The following is a 20,125-nucleotide window of genomic DNA, read 5'->3' as shown; positions in this document are numbered from 1 at the left end:
TCTCCGCCATCTTGTCTCTGTCCATATCCATCCCTGATGGGTAAATCAGGAAAATTCTCTTCTGTAGAAGATCTTCCCTGAGAGGATCCGATATTGTAGAGACCTGAATGAGAAGATGATCCGATGTAACACCATAAGAATCCTGTGTAATAATACAATTACTGGAGATAATAAGGGAAACATATGAGATTTATTATTTTACAGGGTTTAGTTTTCTTCCCTGACATCTACTAATAAAACCTATATATTTAGGCCACAGACAACAAGCAGTTTCCTCCTCGGAGTCGGCAGCTGAACACGTTCCTCATAGACTCATCTTCCATAATGCTAATTCTCGTCTCATTACCGACACTGGAATCGGCATTAGCAATACTGCAGGAGATATTCATTACACGCGACATGAGAAATAACTCCTTCATGATGAGGACGACATCTCCATCTTCTACTACGGCTCTAGAGACAGATTTGGCCAGAGTCGGTCACTGCCTCCATCCCCACCGACCGTCTATATGAAGGTTTCCCGTCTTCCCCGCACTGGAATCTTCTGTCATGTTAGATAGACCAGAAAAAGCCATACACCTGACAAATGCTATTGAGAACTCTGCTATTAGAAGTGGAAAGGAAGAACAAAGACAAAAGAATCTAAATAATAAAAATATTGGAGAAAGAGAAACCAATCACAAGCTAAAATGTTTCTATACTAATGCACAAAGCATGGGCAACAAACAAGGAGAATTGGAACTACTAACATAGGAAAAGAAATATGATGTCATTGGAATCACTGACACTTGGTGGGACAATACACATGATTGGAATACAAGACTAGAAGGATCCAACTTATTTGCAAGAAACAGACTTGTTAAACGAGGAGGAGGTGTCACATTGTATGTTAGAAACGCGTATATCTGCACAGAGATTGAAGCTTCAGAGACTGGGAGTTCTGTGGAAACTGTTTGGGTAAGAATACAAGTACAGAACAATGGAAAGGACACCATTGTAGGCATTTACTACAGGCCGCCTGTTCAAGCTGAAGATATGGATGAACTCTTTATGCATCAAATGGCCAAGTTCTCCAAAAAAATAGGTATTAGACCTACCGGTAATGATGTTTCCAGGAGTCCATCCTGACAGCACCATGGAGGACGTCCTCCTCCTTACAGGGACAGGAAAGCACACGAGAGGTTAAAAGCCCATGTCCCACCCCCTTTCCCTCAGTGATTTGACAAGTACCACAAGGTGGATGATACTAGAAACGGTTTAATGAAACGATCATATTACAGCATATGACATGACATAATACATTGTAGTATAACACAACCGGGAGGGAACTACCCGTGCTGTCAGGATGGACTCCTGGAAACATCATTACCGGTAGGTCTAATACCTATTTTCCAGGACGTCCACCTGACAGCACCATGGAGAGTACCAAAGCACCTCCTCAGGGTGGGATTACCGCCTGGAGAACTTTCCTCCCAAATGCGGTTTGTTGACCAGCTAACACATCTAGCTTGTAGTGTTTGCAGAAGGTATTAAGACTAGCCCAGGTTGCCGCTCGACAGATCTGATCAACTGACGCCCCTGCTCGGCCCATGAGGCCGATACCGCCCTCGTAGAGTGGGCTTTTATGGAGTCTGGCGGGCTGGCGCCTTCAGCTTGGTAGGCATCCGAGATTACTGAGGTAATCCAACGCGCGATGGACGCCTTAGAGGCCTTCTTCCCCTTATTCTTACCCCCAAAGAGGACAAACAGGTTCGGGTCGACGTGCCAACTATTGGTGGCCTCTAAGTAGCCTATAACTGCGCGCCTCACGTCTAGCGAGTGGAGCCGCTGCTCCTTCTTATTTCGGGGGTTATCGCAGAAAGAGGGTAACACTACCTCCTGGTTCAGATTTTTTGTAGAGGCTACCTTCGGGGTAAATGCCGGGTCTAATCTTAGGATTATACGGTCCTCTCTTATCTGGAGGTATGGGTCCTTAGTGGATAGGGCCTGGATCTCCCCTATTCTTTTGGCCGTGGTAATGGCTACTAGGAAGGCCGTTTTATGAGTGAGAGCAGGGATGGTTATCTTCTCACTAAGGGCGAAAGTGTCTGAGCAGAGGAACCGAAGTACCAGGCCCAGGTCCCATGGCGGGGTGAGCTGCCTGATCGTGGGGCGCAGGCGCTGTGTGGCTCTTATAAACCTTATTACCCAGGGATGTGCAGCTAACTGGTAATCGAAGAAGGCGCTCAAAGCTGAAACCTGGACTTTTAGAGTGCTGGGCCTGAGGCCTTTGTTAAAACCTGCCTGCAGGAACCCTAGTATGTTAGGGAGATCAGGGGTGCCTGCCACGAGCTCGGACCTGCCCCCCTCCAGACAGAATTTTTTCCATATCTTCCGATAAATTGCCGACGTTACCGGCTTCCTACTGGCCTGAAGGGTGGAGATGACCTGATCCGACAGTCCTTTTGCCTTCAGGATGTCCCTCTCAGGATCCAAGCCGATAGATGGAGTCTTGCTGGGTCTGGGTGGTGGATCGGGCCCTGGTGGATGATGTTCTTCCACGGGGGTAATTCGACAGGGCCTTCTACTGCCATGGCTCCTAGAAGGGGAAACCAGCTTCTCCTCGGCCAGTACGGCACTATCACCATCACTCTTGCGTGGTCTTCGCGTATCTTCCTGAGCACTGCCGGTATGAGGGCCAGTGGTGGGAACGCATAAGAGAGGGATTCTCCCCAAGTCTGACTCAGGGCGTCTACGCCTTCTGGATGGTCCATCGGATTTAGGGAGTAGAATCTGGGAACCTTCGAGTTCTTCCGGCTTGCGAAAAGATCTATACTGGGGGTCCCCCAGCGCTGACAAAGCTGGTCGAAGATCTCTATGTTCAACTCCCACTCCGTCGGGTGGATCTGTTGTCTGCTCAGGTAGTCTGCCACTTCGTTTTGGGAACCTTCTAGGTGTACCGCGGTCACGGATCGGACTGTTCGTTCTGCCCACGTGAATATCTTTTCCGCCAGTGCCTGTAGCGGTTGATGTCTGGTTCCTCCCTGGTGTTTCAGGAATGCCACTGTTATATTGTCGGATAATATGCGGACATGACGACTCTTTAGTGCCGACCGGTTTCTTCGCAACGCTTCCCAGACCGCGAAGAGTTCCCTGAAATTGGAGGATCTGGCCTTGATGCTTGCTGGCCACTTCCCCTGGAAGATCTTTCCTTCTATGTGGGCTCCCCATCCCCACGCACTTGCGTCTGTGGTGACTACCACGTATGGAGAGGTTGTCCATTGCACGCCCACCTGAAGGTTCCTGGACTGTGTCCACCAGCGAAGGGACTCTTTCACTCGTTCTGGCAGCCTTAGGGGTTTGTCTAGCGACGCCTGACTTCTGTCCCACCTTGCGAGGATTTCTCTTTGTAACGATTGCGAGTGGAATTGGGCCCATCGGACACACTGTATGCAGGCCGTCATGAGGCCCAGGACCTCCATTGCTTCTCTTATGGAGCATTGACGCTTCAACAGGCCTCTGGTTCTGGCCTGAATGGTCTTCTGCTTCTGCTCGGGTAGCCATGATATTCTGTCGGCTGAGTCTAGGAGGACTCCCAGGAATACTTTTCTGGTGTCTGGTGTGAGGTCCGACTTCTCCCAGTTGATCACCCAGCCCAGGAACTCCATTACGGTAGTTGTTCGGATCCTGTCTCGGATGAGCGCTTCTTTGGATCTTGCCACCAGCAAGAAGTCGTCCAGGTATGGAACAATCACGATACCCTGATCTCTCAGGTAGGCCACCACCTCTACCACCAGTTTCGTAAAGATTCTGGGAGCTGAGGCCAGCCCGAATAGAAGACCCTGGAACTGGAAATGGCAGGTCCGGGCTGGTGAGCTGATCGCGAACCTTAGTAGGCTTTGGGAGGAGGGATGGATAGGGACCTGGTAGTATGCCTTTTTTAGGTCTAGGGTGCACATAACTGCGTCCCTGTCTATTAGGGGAATTGCGGACCGGATGGATTCCATCCGGAACCTCCTGTATCTGACCCAAGTATTTAGTGGCTTCAGGTTTATGATGGTGCGGGCCTCGCCTGATTGCTTTGTGATTGCAAACAGGGAAGAGTAGTGCCCTCTCCCTCTTTCTGACGGTGAAACTGGCATTATGACCCCTGAATTTAACATGTCCTGAAGATCCGACCACATTGCGGAGTCCTCCCGGATCATGGTGGGGGCAATATATCTGTCGGGGGGGAGGTGAATAGAGCTCTATCCTGTAGCCTTCCCTGATGGTTCTGAGGACCCACTGATTGTTGGTGACTCGGGACCAGTTTGCTGCAAAGTGGCGAAGTCTCCCCCCAATGCCTATGGCGTCATTGTCTCCTCGACCTAGATGTTGATGCAAATGGGGGACCTCTGTTCCTCCCACCTTGGCTGAAGGGGCCTTTGTAGGAGCTTCTATTAGACCTCACCCGACCCCTAAACTCCGACTGTCCTCTGAAGAAGGAGCCTCTCCGAAAGGACTGGGGCCGCCTGGGTTTTCCCTCCGGGAATCCCTTATTCTTATCGGACACCAGCTCTAGGATATTATCAAGGGCTGGACCAAACACCCTCAGGCCTGAGAAAGGGATGGCACATAGCTTTGATTTAGAAGGGTTATCCCCCGACCAGGACTTAAGCCAGACTGCTCTCCGGGCCGCATTAGAGAGGGAGCTGTTTCTGGCCGCGAACCTTACTGATTCAGCCGACGAATCCGACAGGAATGCCGTGGCTGATTTTAAGAGAGGAAGAGATGCTAGTATCTCTGACCTCGGGGTCTTGTCGGTTAGGTGTTCCTCCAACTGCCCCATCCACAAGAACATAGACCTGGCCACCGAGGTGGCTGCTATGTTGGCTCTAATCAGGGCCGCCGACGTCTCCCATGCTCTTTTTAACAAGACATCCGCCTTTCTATCCATCGGGTCTCGAAGACCTGATGAGTCCTCGGATGGGATAGCAGTCTTTTTAGTAACCTTGGCGACTGGGACATCTATCTTAGGGACTTCTTCCCACGCCCGAGTTTCCTCGGGATCGAAAGGCAGTCTATTTTTAAAGTCTCGGGAGAGTGTCAACCAACGTTCTGCTTACTTCCACTCCTCCTGGATCATGGCTTTGATATGTTCGCTTACAGGGAACACCACCTGTTTGCGGGACACCAGTCCTCCAAACATTAAGTCCTGTCTGGACTGTGGTTTAGGGACTTCTTCCATCTGCATGGTATTTCTGACTGCGTGAACCAGCTCGTCCATATCCTCCAGTCTGAATAGGTACTTCCTGCTCTGATCCTGTCTATCCCCCAGGATCTCGCCTTCTTCCTCCTGGTCTGAGTCCCGGAAGTTGGATTCCTCGCTAGTGCTCACTTCTGATACTGGATCAGGTTCCCACCTTGGACGCTTGCGACTTGGCCCAGGGCTGGGGGACTGACACCGGGCTGTAGAGGCCTGAATCTCTTCCCTTATCAGCGACCTCATTTCGGAAAGGAGGGATGGCTGTTTGTAAAATAATGCATATCCTGTAAAATACTCAGGACTAGTTACCAGATAAAAATATAGTGGTTTATTTGGTTTCTTCCATCAAAGAAAGGTTATTACAGAAAAACAGGTGAATAAAAATAAGTGAAAGAGATATTGTCCATTGTTCATACTCTGAGATCCCACATGGCAAATGGCCTCCGTCTCTCAGTTCGGCTTCTTCGTACTAAAGTAACATACCAGCTGTTGAGTTATGTCATCTTGCGTCTGTGTCTCATGATGGTGAGGGAAGAAGAAGAGCGACCTCTACAGTTAGCCATGAATTATATACGTCTCCTAAAGCACGTGGTCTCTACATATATGGAGCTGTCTTTCTACCATGAGCCAAGCTTAAAAATAGCCTATGTCGTGTAAGCTAAAGCAATGTACAGAACTGGGTGTAATAAGAAATATTTAACGAATTATTAGTATTTAACAATTCCCCCTTTTGAGGGAGACAGACATTAATTGGAACCCTCAAATATAACGATCTTTTTTCTTTTCTTCTTCTTTGACAAAATAATTTAATATCAATAATAATAATAATAATAATATTAGATTACCGTTATAAGTACTCAATGACATAATTGATGTGAATTCATGTTATGGTAAGTCGTGAACAATATTCATATAAAATATGTATAATTATACTTCCCTAAGTCTAAATTGAAGCATCTCAGGTCCAGTCATCATCATCTGGTGTCATCTGGTCTTCATTTTGATGTCTTCTGTCTTCTTCTTGGTTCTTTTAAAAATACAGTTTTCTTATAGCATATAGATGTTGTAGGAATTGTGTGGTGTATCAAATCACAGTCCATAAATTCAAATGTTGATAAGAAACAAAGTCTATAGATGAAATGCAGCTTTAATATCTGTGCAGTGTCATCTTTAAAAACCTGGGCTTACATTGGCTCGCCTTGGATATTCTGGAATCCTCCATCGGTACTGGTCTTTGAACAGGTGTGACGTCTTTGGTCAGCAAAGCAAGGGTTAAAATGACTCTTCCTTGCTAAACATAGCACCATAACCAATCCTTGTCCTAATGCACAGGACATATGTCAGGGTTGTAGCTTCCTGATAATTACCTTCATTGTTCACCAGCCTTACATCGAAGCTTTACAGGTGATTGAAAACCTCTGGAACTTGATAAGAACGTGATAACACAGTTCATCTCAGCATCATAGGATCATCGTCCTCTGGTTGTCAGGTTAGACACTTTAATTGTGACTGTCAGTGGTGGATACCGCACTTGTGACTGTCAGTGGTGGATACTGCACTTGTGACTGTCAGTGATGGATACTGCATTTGTAATTAACACAGTCTATTACTCAGTAATCATAGCTTTGTTACCTTCTGGGACTTCTGGATCGCGGCATTCTTCTTCTTGCAACTGATAAAAATCAATGAAGTTTAGAAATGTGAAAAGTCTTTATTAACATAATTTCAGTATCTTGCTTGAAGTCTTCATTCCCTATTCTATACCAAATCTGGTAATTTCCCTATCCCATAATATCACAGCGTACCATAGCAATCAGTAATATCCATATAATTATTATCAGAATTTGTACCATATATGGATTTCAATATTTGAAATAATAAACGATAATACATTATTATCCGCATTTTTCATGTGATAGAACATTTTTTTATGTCATAGGTGTAATTACCTTTTTCAACCCATAGGTGTCACTGTGTTTTATGTAACCAGTGTTATCATCTTTATTAATAAGGAATATATTTATTATACTAATAATATGTAGGAATGTATAGCCATGAACCAAAATAAGAATATATGAGTGAGCGAATGAATGAATAAAAGAATTGTTGCATATAACTCAGAAGTGAAACATTTTCCTTAGTAAAAGAACCATATAATTGCTATATTTAATGAAGCAATATTCTCAATAGATATTACTTTACTAAATATTGGTGAAAGAATTAAAAATAATGAAAAATAAAAATAAGAATAAGGTCTTTATGTTGATGCAGAGTAGTTATGTCTTCAGTAACATATACCCTTAATATTTCCATGATCTGGATTATTTCATAATTGTCATAAACTTGTGTTACCAAAATATTCAAATTATGCAACTTTGCATGTAATTCCTCTTAGTGTAAAGAAATGAATCCTTATAATACTTGTTATTATACCCAATACTTATACCATTGCACCTTATTAATATTTTTTCCTATTAAAATGTGTGAAGAAGAGGTATTAATCAAATGTGATGATGTAGTCAGGATAAAAAACATATTTTCCCCCTTAATACCAAAAAATATTGTTTCATGAAATAATTCATTTATCAAAACCAAAATTAAAAATAATTAATTTATAAATTGTGTAAATATTATACTTGCTTATACCATTATTTGTCTGAAGATGTGTAACCATTAAAATTAATTTGAATATCATAAAATTATCCTTTGGAAAAATTAATTTAAATGTAGTTTAAGATTAACACACTTGGACAGAGAAGGAAGGTCCACTATTCCCAGATGCAGCTGGTGAATACCAGGCTCTGTGCTGGTGCCTGTTTAAAAGAGCTAAAGCTGATAAGGAAAGAATAGATTTTCTTCCTAAACTATTTTCTATTTTGTTGTGCGATTGCACTTATCCACAATTAACTAAATCAAGAAATAATAATTACTATAGAAATATAGAAATATATGTTGTATAGATAATATTTCATTATATATCCTAATATTCTAATAATTTAACTGATCTGCATATTTCTCCTAAAGATAAAAGCTTTTGGGGTTTTTTTCTTTCCTCATTCAGAATCCTGAGGCCTCATACAAACGTATCACATCACTCGCTCAGCAGCTGCTCATACACTCAGTCACTGTCACTCAGACTGTGTCACATATTAACTTTAAACCAAATACCTCACATATGAAGGTGTAATGAATACACGTATTTTAACCCAAATTATCCTAATTATCAATGCATTGTAAACTATTTCAATTTAGTCTCTTAATATTTCTTTGAATATTCCCCAAATACACATGACATAAATATATGTATAGCTATACTTGACATTTAGGCCTGGAAAAAAAATTCCATTGCTTTGCAAAAGTTGAGACCCCCTTTAAAATTCTTTTCCTAAGGAACAGGGACATAGTATACTGGTATACTTGTATTATTAGAACAAGGTTCAAATTCCCCTGCTGTGGTTGTCATTCAAACCATGCAGTAAAGCACACACCCAGAACATTTTAAAAAGCAATTAGTTATTTCCTTTTAAGGGTTAGATATATAAAATCATGCAATATTGCAACTTCCTGTGTAAATAAAGGCATAAATCCTTGGAAGAGAATTTTTCTCGATTAAGTCCTGCTTTGAAATGAAAATTCTAAGGAAACATAAAAAATAAGGTTAATATCATATTCATATTCTAAATATTATTACTGATGTAGATTTTAATTTTCATTAAAAAATACAGTTCTACTATTTCTACTTCTAAAAACACTCTATATATACTGTATGACTATGTATATATCCACAAACCATAAAACTACAGGATTATACTCTATAACTCACTAATTGTATAACACTGTTACACAATATATATTACTTTTTTCCTAGCCAATTCCTACACCCATACTTATTTCTCTGCAAAAAATATCCTGAAAGGTTCTTGCCATTTTAAAGCTGATAGATTCTTGGAGCAGAGTATTCAGTTTACAGGCCATGATGTCACTCACCACCTGTTTCTGTCTGTTAAATTCGGCCATCTTTGTTACAGAAAGAAAATCAGAACTCATCATTTTTCTTAATTCCATTTGTCTCTTTTCGGTGTTCTTTTGCATCATTCCATATGGCTTATAACAAACATGTGATTTTCTTTTTCTTTCTTCGTAGATTTGATTTTGGGGAAAACTCATTTTAGAAGGTTTTGCTAATGCAGGCTTCTGATAAGATTTTACTCTGCCTGTCTTTACAAAATTAGCACAATTTACTTTCCTCTCACGATTCTCGTGTTTTCTGGCAAAATCAAGGGATTGCGCACATTCAAACAAAGAATCTTTTTGTGACGCAATAACACGAGATGCAGGATTTAGAAACCAAAATTTGCTTACAAAACTCCTTATGAGGGACGGTGTTTTGACATTCTCACTCAGCATTCTATACAAACGTTCATATATGGACATGAACGTAAAAATACATTCCTTCCGACCAATTCTTAATTTTTGAAGAATATCAATATCTGGATGATTTTCATTTGATGAACAAAAAATGAGAATTTTTAATCTGTCTTTATCAGTTAAATTCTCATGTGTTTCACCAGATAACTTTAAAGACAATCTCCTAGCAAAATTTACAGGGATCCACATTTTGAACAACTGATTCTTCTCCTCGTTAGATAAATCAAATTTATCAGTACAACTTTCATAAATCTCAGAGTTTCTACAGACATCTATTTTGTTGTCATAAGCAGGAATTATTTGGCATATTTTTATCAAATTCTTCCTCACGCTACTTCGGATTTGGGCCTGTGAGTCTTCTATTTTTAGTGGTCCGTCTTTCCCTTGTACGTCCTCTACGTCAGTTCTGAAGTCTCCTCCTACTTCTCCATCTTGTTCCACGTCTGCAAGGTCACCTTCAATGGCTGCTACAGACACTTGATTACAGTCAATCTCCCTAACTTTACAGCCAATCTCGAGAACATCACAACAATCATTTTTGGATTTCTCTGACACAGATCTATGAAATATATCTACCATCTGTAGAATATTTTTTAATCTCTCTCTTTCTCTATTGAAAAACTTAGAATCTAACCTCTGATTCTCGAGTTCACACTCGGCATATAAACTTAACCATAAAACTTCTGAATTAGAATTGTCTACAGACTTAAATTTCAATTTACTCTGCTTAGCAAGACAATTAATGACATCCATTTTATCTTACCTTGAAATGTCTCAGCTCCTTTGATGGACAACGCTGGGTTCCTGTCTTTACACGTCTGGCTCTTTGGCACTTGTAGTACTTCTCAATCTATCTGGCAATTCTTACTTCTAGGTTCTATGTGATTCTTGTAAGTAGTGGAATTCCCGATAACTTGCACATATGATTTGACGTTAGCAAAGTCCAATCCCCCGTGTGGGCAAGTTGAGGGAAATCCGCAAAAAAGTACAAAAATTCAGATCTGGCTGGCTCTCCAATGTAAAATAATGCATATCCTGTAAAATACTCAGGACTAGTTACCAGATAAAAATATAGTGGTTTATTTGGTTTCTTCCATCAAAGAAAGGTTATTACAGAAAAACAGGTGAATAAAAATAAGTGAAAGAGATATTGTCCATTGTTCATACTCTGAGATCCCACATGGCAAATGGCCTCCGTCTCTCAGTTCGGCTTCTTCGTACTAAAGTAACATACCAGCTGTTGAGTTATGTCATCTTGCGTCTGTGTCTCATGATGGTGAGGGAAGAAGAAGAGCGACCTCTACAGTTAGCCATGAATTATATACGTCTCCTAAAGCACGTGGTCTCTACATATATGGAGCTGTCTTTCTACCATGAGCCAAGCTTAAAAATAGCCTATGTCGTGTAAGCTAAAGCAATGTACAGAACTGGGTGTAATAAGAAATATTTAACGAATTATTAATATTTAACACTGTTCCTCGCCTATGACCCTGGGGTACAGGGTCCGCATAGGGTCTTGCAATAGGTGTCTGGCAGCTTTGCTCTGCACACCGGACATCTGACCGATTTGGAGGTGGCCTTTGCCGGATCCTTCCCCGAGGGGGATTCTGCCGGGATTCCCTTTTCCTAGTAATATAAGGGGCACCTATTCAGATCTGGGCTGCGGGGATGGGAGGGTGGTCTGCGCTATGCGCACTTACCCCTCCACCGGCTGCAGCGTTGCCTTCCATACTGCTCCAGGCTCAAGCTGCTGAGTATCCAATCACCGACAAATGCAGTCACACAGCCTAGAATGCCTGTGGCGACCCTGGAGGCGCTGTGGTCCAGGAGCGCACGCGCCCTGGATTTGAAACCGGCGTCTGACGTCACGCGGATGTGACGCTGGTAAGCCGCGCCTCCACTTCCTGTCGGGCTTCTGCGCGCGACCGCGCTCGGTGCCCGCCGCCTGCAGGGAAACCACCTCCCCGCCTGCCATGGCGTTCCGCTGGCGGCTCCCAGCGCGCCAGTCGTCGGCGCCATCCTGCGGGTACTCGGCCCGCCGCGGGGCCCGGCTCTTCTGCCCGGGTAGTCAGGCTGGCAGCCCCGATTGCGCCTTCTTCTGTCGGTGCCCGCTCGGCCAGCCGCCTGCGGGGAGCCGACCCGTCCTGGAGCCGAGAGCCTCCCACCGGGAGGAACGGCTCCCTCCAGGAGCGTCGTCCTGCTCCTGGCCTTTGGAGCAGAGGGACTCCCCATCGGGGAGTTTCGGCCCCGGGACCTCTTGACAGTGGAAGGATTGGACCGGCCGCACGATCGCCTGAGCCCCTCCGGTAAGCTCTCGTGTGTCCCTCCATGCAGGGACAGGAAAACACTGAGGGAAAGGGGGTGGGACATGGGCTTTTAACCTCCCGTGTGCTTTCCTGTCCCTGTAAGGAGGAGGAGGACGTCCTCCATGGTGCTGTCAGGTGGACGTCCTGGAAATATGACATAGTTGTCATGGGAGATTTCAACTATCCAGACATTTGTTGGGAATCTCTCTCAGGCAAAACTAACAGGTCAAGGAAATTCTTATCCTCTCTTGCTGACAACTTTATCTTCCAAAACGTAGGGGAGAAAACAAGGGGAACTGCTACCTTGGACCTAATCCTTATAAACAGGGAGGAAATGGTTGAGGAGGTAAAAGTGGCTAGGACCCTAGGAGGTAGCGACCATGCTATTTTAGAATTTTGGATAACTAGAGGAAGACCTGTGAAGACTCAGACGTCAAGGTTAGATTTCAGAAAGGCAGATTTTAAGGGATTCAGAAAGAGAATTGGTGGGATCCAATGGCTGGATATCCTTAAAGACAAAAATGTCCAGGAAGGATGGGAAATCTTGAAAAATGAAATTCTCAAAGCACAATTGTTAACAATTCCAAAAAGAGGGAAGAATAGGAAGCATTTAAGGAAGCCAGGATGGATGAACACAGAACTTAAGCACATGCTAAAAAGGAAGAAAAAAATGTTTATAAAATGGAAAGAGGGAGGCATATCTAAAGAAGAATATAATGCTGTCTGCAGAACCTGCAGGGCACAAATCAGATTAACTAAAGCTGACAATGAATTGAGGCTTGCAAGAGATGTCAAAAGCAGTAATAAAGGATTGTGGGGATATGTCAAAAGTAAAAGAAAAGTCAAAGATGCTATAGGATTTTTACAGGATGAAAATGATGAAATGGTAAGACAGGATGTTGAGAAGGCCGAACTTTTAAATTCCTATTTTGCATTTGTTTTCTCTCAGAAAGGAAATGTAACATCAACTGTTCTTCACTGTCCTATTACGGGAATAGAAGAATCCAGGATATCTATAAACAGAAAGATAGTGAGGAAACACTTAGCTAACCTAAATGAATTCAAGTCTCCAGGTCCAGATGAATTACACCCCAGAGTACTGAAGGAGATAGAGGAAATTTTTGAACCCCTCTCCATAATCTTTGAAAATTCTTGGAGAACAGGAGAAGTCCCAGAAGACTGGAGAAGAGCAAATGTTGTTCCTATCTTCAAGAAGGGGAAGAAGGTGGACCCAGGCAACTATAGGCCGGTGAGTCTGACTTCCATACCAGGAAAGATCTTTGAACAAATTATTAAACAACATGTATGTCAGTACCTGGATAAGAATGTGGTGATTAAACAGAGTCAGCATGGGTTTGTAACTAATAAGTCATGTCAGACTAACTTAATTTCCTTCTATGATGGAACCACTGATTGGGTGGATCAAGGAGATGCTGTAGATATAGTATATCTTGACTTCAGCAAAGCATTTGACAAAGTATCTCATACAATCCTTATTGAAAAAATGACTAAGTATGGAATGGACAAGGCAACTGTTAGGTGGATTCATTACTGGCTTGGTGATCGGACCCAAAGAGTGGTCGTAAATGGCTGCACATCCAGTTGGAAGAATGTCTCAAGTGGGGTACCACAGGGCTCTGTCCTGGGCCCTGTATTGTTCAACATCTTTATCAACGATTTAGATGAAGGAATTGAGGGTAAACTGATTAAATTTGCTGATGACACAAAGCTAGGAGGGATAGCTAATACTAGAGAAGAGAGAGAGAGGATTCAAAAAGATTTAAATAAACTGGAGAAGTGGGCAGCAACTAACAGAATGGTTTTTAACAGGGAAAAATGCAAAGTACTACATCTGGGCAATAAAAATGAAAAAAGCATATATAGAATAGGAGGAATAGGGCTAAGCAACAGCACATGTGAAAAAGACTTGGGTATACTAATAGATCACAGATTGAATATGAGTCAACAGTGTGATGCAGCAGCAAAAAAGGCAAATGCAATTCTAGGATGTATTAACAGAAGCATACAGTCCAGATCACGTGAAGTCATTATCTCCCTCTACTCCTCTTTGGTCAGACCTCATCTGGAATATTGTGTCCAGTTTTGGGCACCACATTTTAAAAAAGACATCAACAAACTGGAGCAAGTTCAGAAAAGAGCGACCAGAATGGTGACCGGTCTGCAAACCCTGTCTTATGAGGAAAGGTTGCAGGATTGGGAATGTTTAGTTTGCAAAAGAGAAGACTGAGAGGAGACTTAATAGCTGTCTACAAATATCTAAAGGGCTGTCACATTGTAGAAGGATCAACTTTATTCTGATTTGCACAAGGAAAGACTAGAAGCAATGGGATGAAACTGAATGGGAGGAGACACAGATTAGATATTAGAAAAAACTTTTTGACAGTTAGAGTGATCAATGAGTGGAACAAGCTGCCACGAGAAATGGTGAGTTCTCCTTCAATGGAAGTCTTCAAACAGAGGCTGGACAGACATCTGACTGGGATGATTTAGCGAATCCTGCTTTGAGCAGGGGGTTGGACCAGATGGCCCAGGAGGTCCCTTCCAACTCTACGATTCTATGAAAGGGCTAAAAAGCCTTCACTAGACCCCTGTACAGCTGTATAATGAGGCCCAGGCTTTATAGTGAAGGGACAGGAGTGAGGGCCTGATCCCAGGAGCTACAGACTGAGGAAAGAGCTAAAAAGCCTTCACTAGACCCCTGTACAGCTACAGTCATATGTAAAAGTTTGGGCACCCCTATTAATGTTAACCTTTTTTCTTTATAACAATTTTGGTTTTTGCAACAGGTATTTCAGTTTCATATATCTAATAACTGATGGACTCAGTTATATTTCTGGATTCAAATGAGGTTTATTGTACTAACAGAAAATGTGCAATCTGCATTTAAACAAAATTTGACCGGTGCAAAAGTATGGGCACCCTTATCATTTTCTTGATTTGAACACTCCTACTTTTTACTGACTTCCTGAAGCACTAAATTGGTTTTGTAACCTCATTGAGCTTTGAACTTCATAGCCAGGTGTATCAAATCATGAGAAAAGGTATTTAAAGTGGCCACTTGCAAGTAGTTCTCCTATTTGATTCTCCTATGAAGAGTGGCATCATGGGCTCCTCAAAACAACTCTCAAATGATCTGAAAACAAAGATTATTCAACATAGCTTTTCAGGGGAAGGATACAAAAAGTTGTCTCAGAGATTTAACCTGTCAGTTTCCACTGTGAGGAACATAGTAAGGAAATGGAAGAACACAGGTACAGTTCTTGTTAAGCCCAGAAGTGGCAGGCCAAGAAAAATATCAGAAAGGCAGAGAAGAAGAATGGTGAGAACAGTCAAGGACAATCCACAGACCACCTCCAAAGACCTGCAGCATCATCTTGCTGCAGATGGTGTCACTGTGCATCGGTCAACAATACAGCGCATGCATAACGCCTTTTTGTATGACCAAACAACTCAATCTTTGTTTCATCAGTTCACAGGACCTTCTTCCAAAATGTAACTGGCTTGTCCAAATGTGCTTTTGCAGACCTCAGGCGACTCGGTTTGTGGCGTGCTTGCAGAAACGGCTTCTTTCGCATCACTCTCCCATACAGCTTCTCCTTGTGCAAAGTGCGCTGTATTGTTGACCGATGCACAGTGACACCATCTGCAGCAAGATGATGCTGCAGGTCTTTGGAGGTGGTCTGTGGATTGTCCTTGACTGTTCTCACCATTCTTCTTCTTTGACTTTCTGATATTATTCTTGGCCTGCCACTTCTGGGCTTAACAAGAACTGTACCTGTGTTCTTCCATTTCCTTACTATGTTCCTCACAGTGGAAACTGACTGGTTAAATCTCTGAGACAACTTTTTGTATCCTTCCCCTGAAAAGCTATGTTGAATAATCTTGGTTTTCAGATCATTTGAGAGTTGCTTTGAGGAGCCCATGATGCCACTCTTCATAGGAGAATCAAATAGGAGAACTACTTGCAAGTGGCCACCTTAAATACCTTTTCTCATGATTTGATACACCTGGCTAAAAAGTTCAAAGCTCAATGAGGTTACAAAACCAATTTAGTGCTTCAGGAAGTCAGTAAAAAGTAGTTAGGAGTGTTCAAATCAAGAAAATGATAAGGGTGCCCATACTTTTGCACCGGTCAAATTTTGTTTAAATGCAGATTGCACATTATCTGTTACTACAATAAACCTCATTTGAATCCAGAAATATAACTGAGTCCATCAGTTATTAGATATATGAAACTGAAATAGCTGTTGCAAAAACCAAAATTGTTATAAAGAAAAAAGGTTAACATTAATAGGGGTGCCCAAACTTTTACATATGACTGTATATAATGAGGCCCAGGCTTTACAATGAAGGGACAGGAGTGAGGGCCTGATCCCAGGAGCTAGTCTGAGGAAAGGGCTAAAAAGCCTTCACTAGACCCCTGTACAACTGTACAATGAGGCCCAGGCTTTATAGTGAAGGGACAGGTGTGAGGGCCTGTTCCCAGGAGCTACAGACTGAGGAAAGGGATAAAAAGCCTTCACTAGACCCCTGTACAGCTGTATAATGAGGCCCAGGCTTTATAGTGAAGGGACAGGAGTTAGGGCCTGTGCCCAGGAGCTACAGTCTGAGGAAAGGGCTAAAAAGCCTTCACTAGACCCCTGTACAGCTGTATAATGAGGTCCAGGCTTTATAGTGAAGGGACAGGAGTGAGGGCCTGTGCCCAGGAGCTACAGTCTGAGGAAAGGGCTAAAAAACCTTCACTAGACCCCTGTTCAGCTGTATAATGAGGCCCAGGCTTATAGTGAAGGGACAGGAGTGAGGGCCTGTGCCCAGGAGCTACAGTCTGAGGAAAAGGCTAAAAAACCTTCACTAGACCCCTGTACAGCTGTATGAGGCCCAGGCTTTATAGTGAAGGGACAGGAGTGAGGGCCTGTGCTCAGGAGCTAGTCTGAGGAAAGGGCTAAAAAACCTTCACTAGACCCCTGTACAGCTGTATAATGAGGCCCAGGCTTTATAGTGAAGGGGCAGGAGTGAGAGCCTGTGCCCAGGAGCTACAGTCTGAGAAAAAGGCTAAAAAACCTTCACTAGACCCCTGTACAGCTGTATAATGAGGCCCAGGCTTTATAGTGAAGGGACAGGAGTGAGGGACTGTGCCCAGGAGCTACAGTCTGAGGAAAAGGCTAAAAAGCCTTCACTAGACCCCTGTATAGCTGTACAATGAGGCCCAGGCTTTATAGTGAAGGGACAGGAGTGAGGGCCTGTGCCCAGGAGCTACAGTCTGAGGAAAGGGTTAAAAAGCCTTCACTAGAGCCCTGTACAGCTGTATAATGAGGCCCAGGCTTTACAGTGAAGGGACAGGAGTGAGGGCCTGTTCCCAGGAGCTACAGTCTGAGGAAAGGGCTAAAAAGCCTTCACTAGACCCCTGTACAGCTGTATAATGAGGCCCAGGCTTTATAGTGAAGGGACAGGAGTGAGGGCCTGTGCCCAGGAGCTAGAGACTGAGGAAAGAGCTAAAAAGCCTTCACTAGACCCCTGTACAGCTGTATAATGAGGCCCAGGCTTTATAGTGAAGGGACAGGAGGGAGAAAAGTGGAGAAAGGAGCCAGAAGAGCCGGACTGCCCATCACTAACCTGTAGAGCCGCACTCCACATGTATGACTGCTCTGTGCACAGGACCTGTGATGAGGTCACAGGAGGGGAGGAGTCAGGGGTCACATGATCAGGGGCCTCAGTGTGTGCAGGACTCTGCTGTGCTGGTTGTCATGGTGCTGGATGAGAGAAGTTTATGTGTGGGGTCAGGAGGGGTTTACAGGGTGGATGTAGCAGAGCCGCGTGTGTACGTGGTGTACGGAGCGGAGCCGCGTGTGTACGTGGTGTACGGAGCGGAGCCGCGTGTGTACGTGGTGTACGGAGCGGAGCCGCGTGTGTACGTGGTGTACGGAGCGGAGCCGCGTGTGTACGTGGTGTACGGAGCGGAGCCGCGTGTGTACGTGGTGTACGGAGCGGAGCCGCGTGTGTACGTGGTGTACGGAGCGGAGCCGCGTGTGTACGTGGTGTACGGAGCGGAGCCGCGTGTGTACGTGGTGTACGGAGCGGAGCCGCGTGTGTACGAGGTGTACGGAGCGGAGCCGCGTGTGTACGAGGTGTACGGAGCGGAGCCGCGTGTGTACGAGGTGTACGGAGCGGAGCCGCGTGTGTACGAGGTGTACGGAGCGGAGCCGCGTGTGTACGAGGTGTACGGAGCGGAGCCGCGTGTGTACGAGGTGTACGGAGCGGAGCCGCGTGTGTACGAGGTGCAGGGGTGGATTAAGGGTAGCCAGGGCCCGGGGCAGTTCAGACTCTGTGGGCCCCCCTCGTCACGTGACGGGGGTCACGAATCGTAGAGCCACACTCCACATAGAGAATAATGGAGCCTCCAGCACCGACCCCCACCCGCAGAGCCGCACTCCACATAGAGAATAAAGGAGCCTCCAGCACCGACCTCCACCTGCAGAGCCGCACTCCACATAGAGAATAATGGGGCCTCCGGCACAGACCTCCACCCGCAGAGCCGCACTCCACATAGAGAATAATGGAGCCTCCAGCACCGACCTCCACCCGCAGAGCCGCACTCCACATAGAGAATAATGGGGCCTCCAGCACCGACCTCCACCCGCAGAGCCCCACTCCACATAAATAATGGGGCCTCCAGCACCGACCTCCACCCGCACTCCACATAGAGAATAATGGAGCCTCCGGCACCGACCTCCACCTGCAGAGCCGTACTCCACATAGAGAATAATGGAGCCTCCGGCACCGACCTCCACCCGCACTCCACACTCCACATAGAGAATAATGGCGCCTCCAGCACCGACCTCCACCTGCAGAGCCGCACTCCACATAGAGAATAATGGAGCCTCCGGCACAGACCTCCACCCGCAGAGCCCCACTCCACATAGAGAATAATGGGGCCTCCAGCACCGACCTCCACCCGCACTCCACATAGAGAATAATGGAGCCTCCGGCACCGACCTCCACCCGCAGAGCCCCACTCCACATAGAGAATAATGGGGCCTCCAGCACCGACCTCCACCTGCAGAGCCGCACTCCACATAGAGAATAATGGGGCCTCCGGCACCGACCTCCACCCGCAGAGCCCCACTCCACATAGAGAATAATGGGGCCTCCAGCACCGCTCTGCTCTGTGGGCCCCCCTCGTCACGTGACGGGGGTCACGAATCGTAGAGCCACACTCCACATAGAGAATAATGGAGCCTCCAGCACCGACCTCCACCCGCAGAGCCGCACTCCACATAGAGAATAATGGAGCCTCCAGCACCGACCTCCACCTGCAGAGCCGCACTCCACATAGAGAATAATGGGGCCTCTGGCACAGACCTCCACCCGCACTCCACACTCCACATAGAGAATAATGGAGCCTCCGGCACCGACCTCCACCTGCAGAGCCGCACTCCACATAGAGAATAATGGAGCCTCCGGCACCGACCTCCACCCGCAGAGCCCCACTCCACATAGAGAATAATGGGGCCTCCAGCACCGACCTCCACCCGCAGAGCCACACTCCACATAGAGAATAATGGCGCCTCCAGCACCGACCTCCACCTGCAGAGCCGCACTCCACATAGAGAATAATGGAGCCTCCGGCACAGACCTCCACCCGCAGAGCCCCACTCCACATAGAGAATAATGGGGCCTCCAGCACCGACCTCCACCCGCACTCCACACTCCACATAGAGAATAATGGAGCCTCCAGCACCAACCTCCACCCGCAGAGCCCCACTCCACATAGAGAATAATGGGGCCTCCGGCACCGACCTCCACCCGCAGAGCCCCACTCCACATAGAGAATAATGGGGCCTCCAGCACCGCTCTGCTCTGTGGGCCCCCCTCGTCACGTGACGGGGGTCACGAATCGTAGAGCCACACTCCACATAGAGAATAATGGAGCCTCCAGCACCGACCTCCACCCGCAGAGCCGCACTCCACATAGAGAATAATGGAGCCTCCAGCACCGACCTCCACCTGCAGAGCCGCACTCCACATAGAGAATAATGGGGCCTCCGGCACAGACCTCCACCCGCACTCCACATAGAGAATAATGGAGCCTCCGGCACCGACCTCCACCCGCAGAGCCCCACTCCACATAGAGAATAATGGGGCCTCC

The 20,125-nt window shown here is 45.5% G+C and overlaps 1 pseudogene; it reads right to left on the bottom strand.

Annotated features, from left to right (window-relative positions):
• LOC141075914 (uncharacterized) overlaps positions 1-20,125 on the bottom strand; it is a 78,479-nt pseudogene that overhangs the window by 21,751 nt on the left and 36,603 nt on the right.

This window comes from Dendrobates tinctorius, unplaced genomic scaffold, assembly GCF_039654945.1.
Source record: "Dendrobates tinctorius isolate UK_male_01 unplaced genomic scaffold, ASM3965494v1 ptg000380l, whole genome shotgun sequence".
Classification (NCBI taxonomy): domain Eukaryota; kingdom Metazoa; phylum Chordata; class Amphibia; order Anura; family Dendrobatidae; genus Dendrobates; species Dendrobates tinctorius.
The sequence above is the reverse complement of the archived record's forward strand: the minus strand, read 5'-3'. Positions and strand labels throughout refer to the sequence as shown.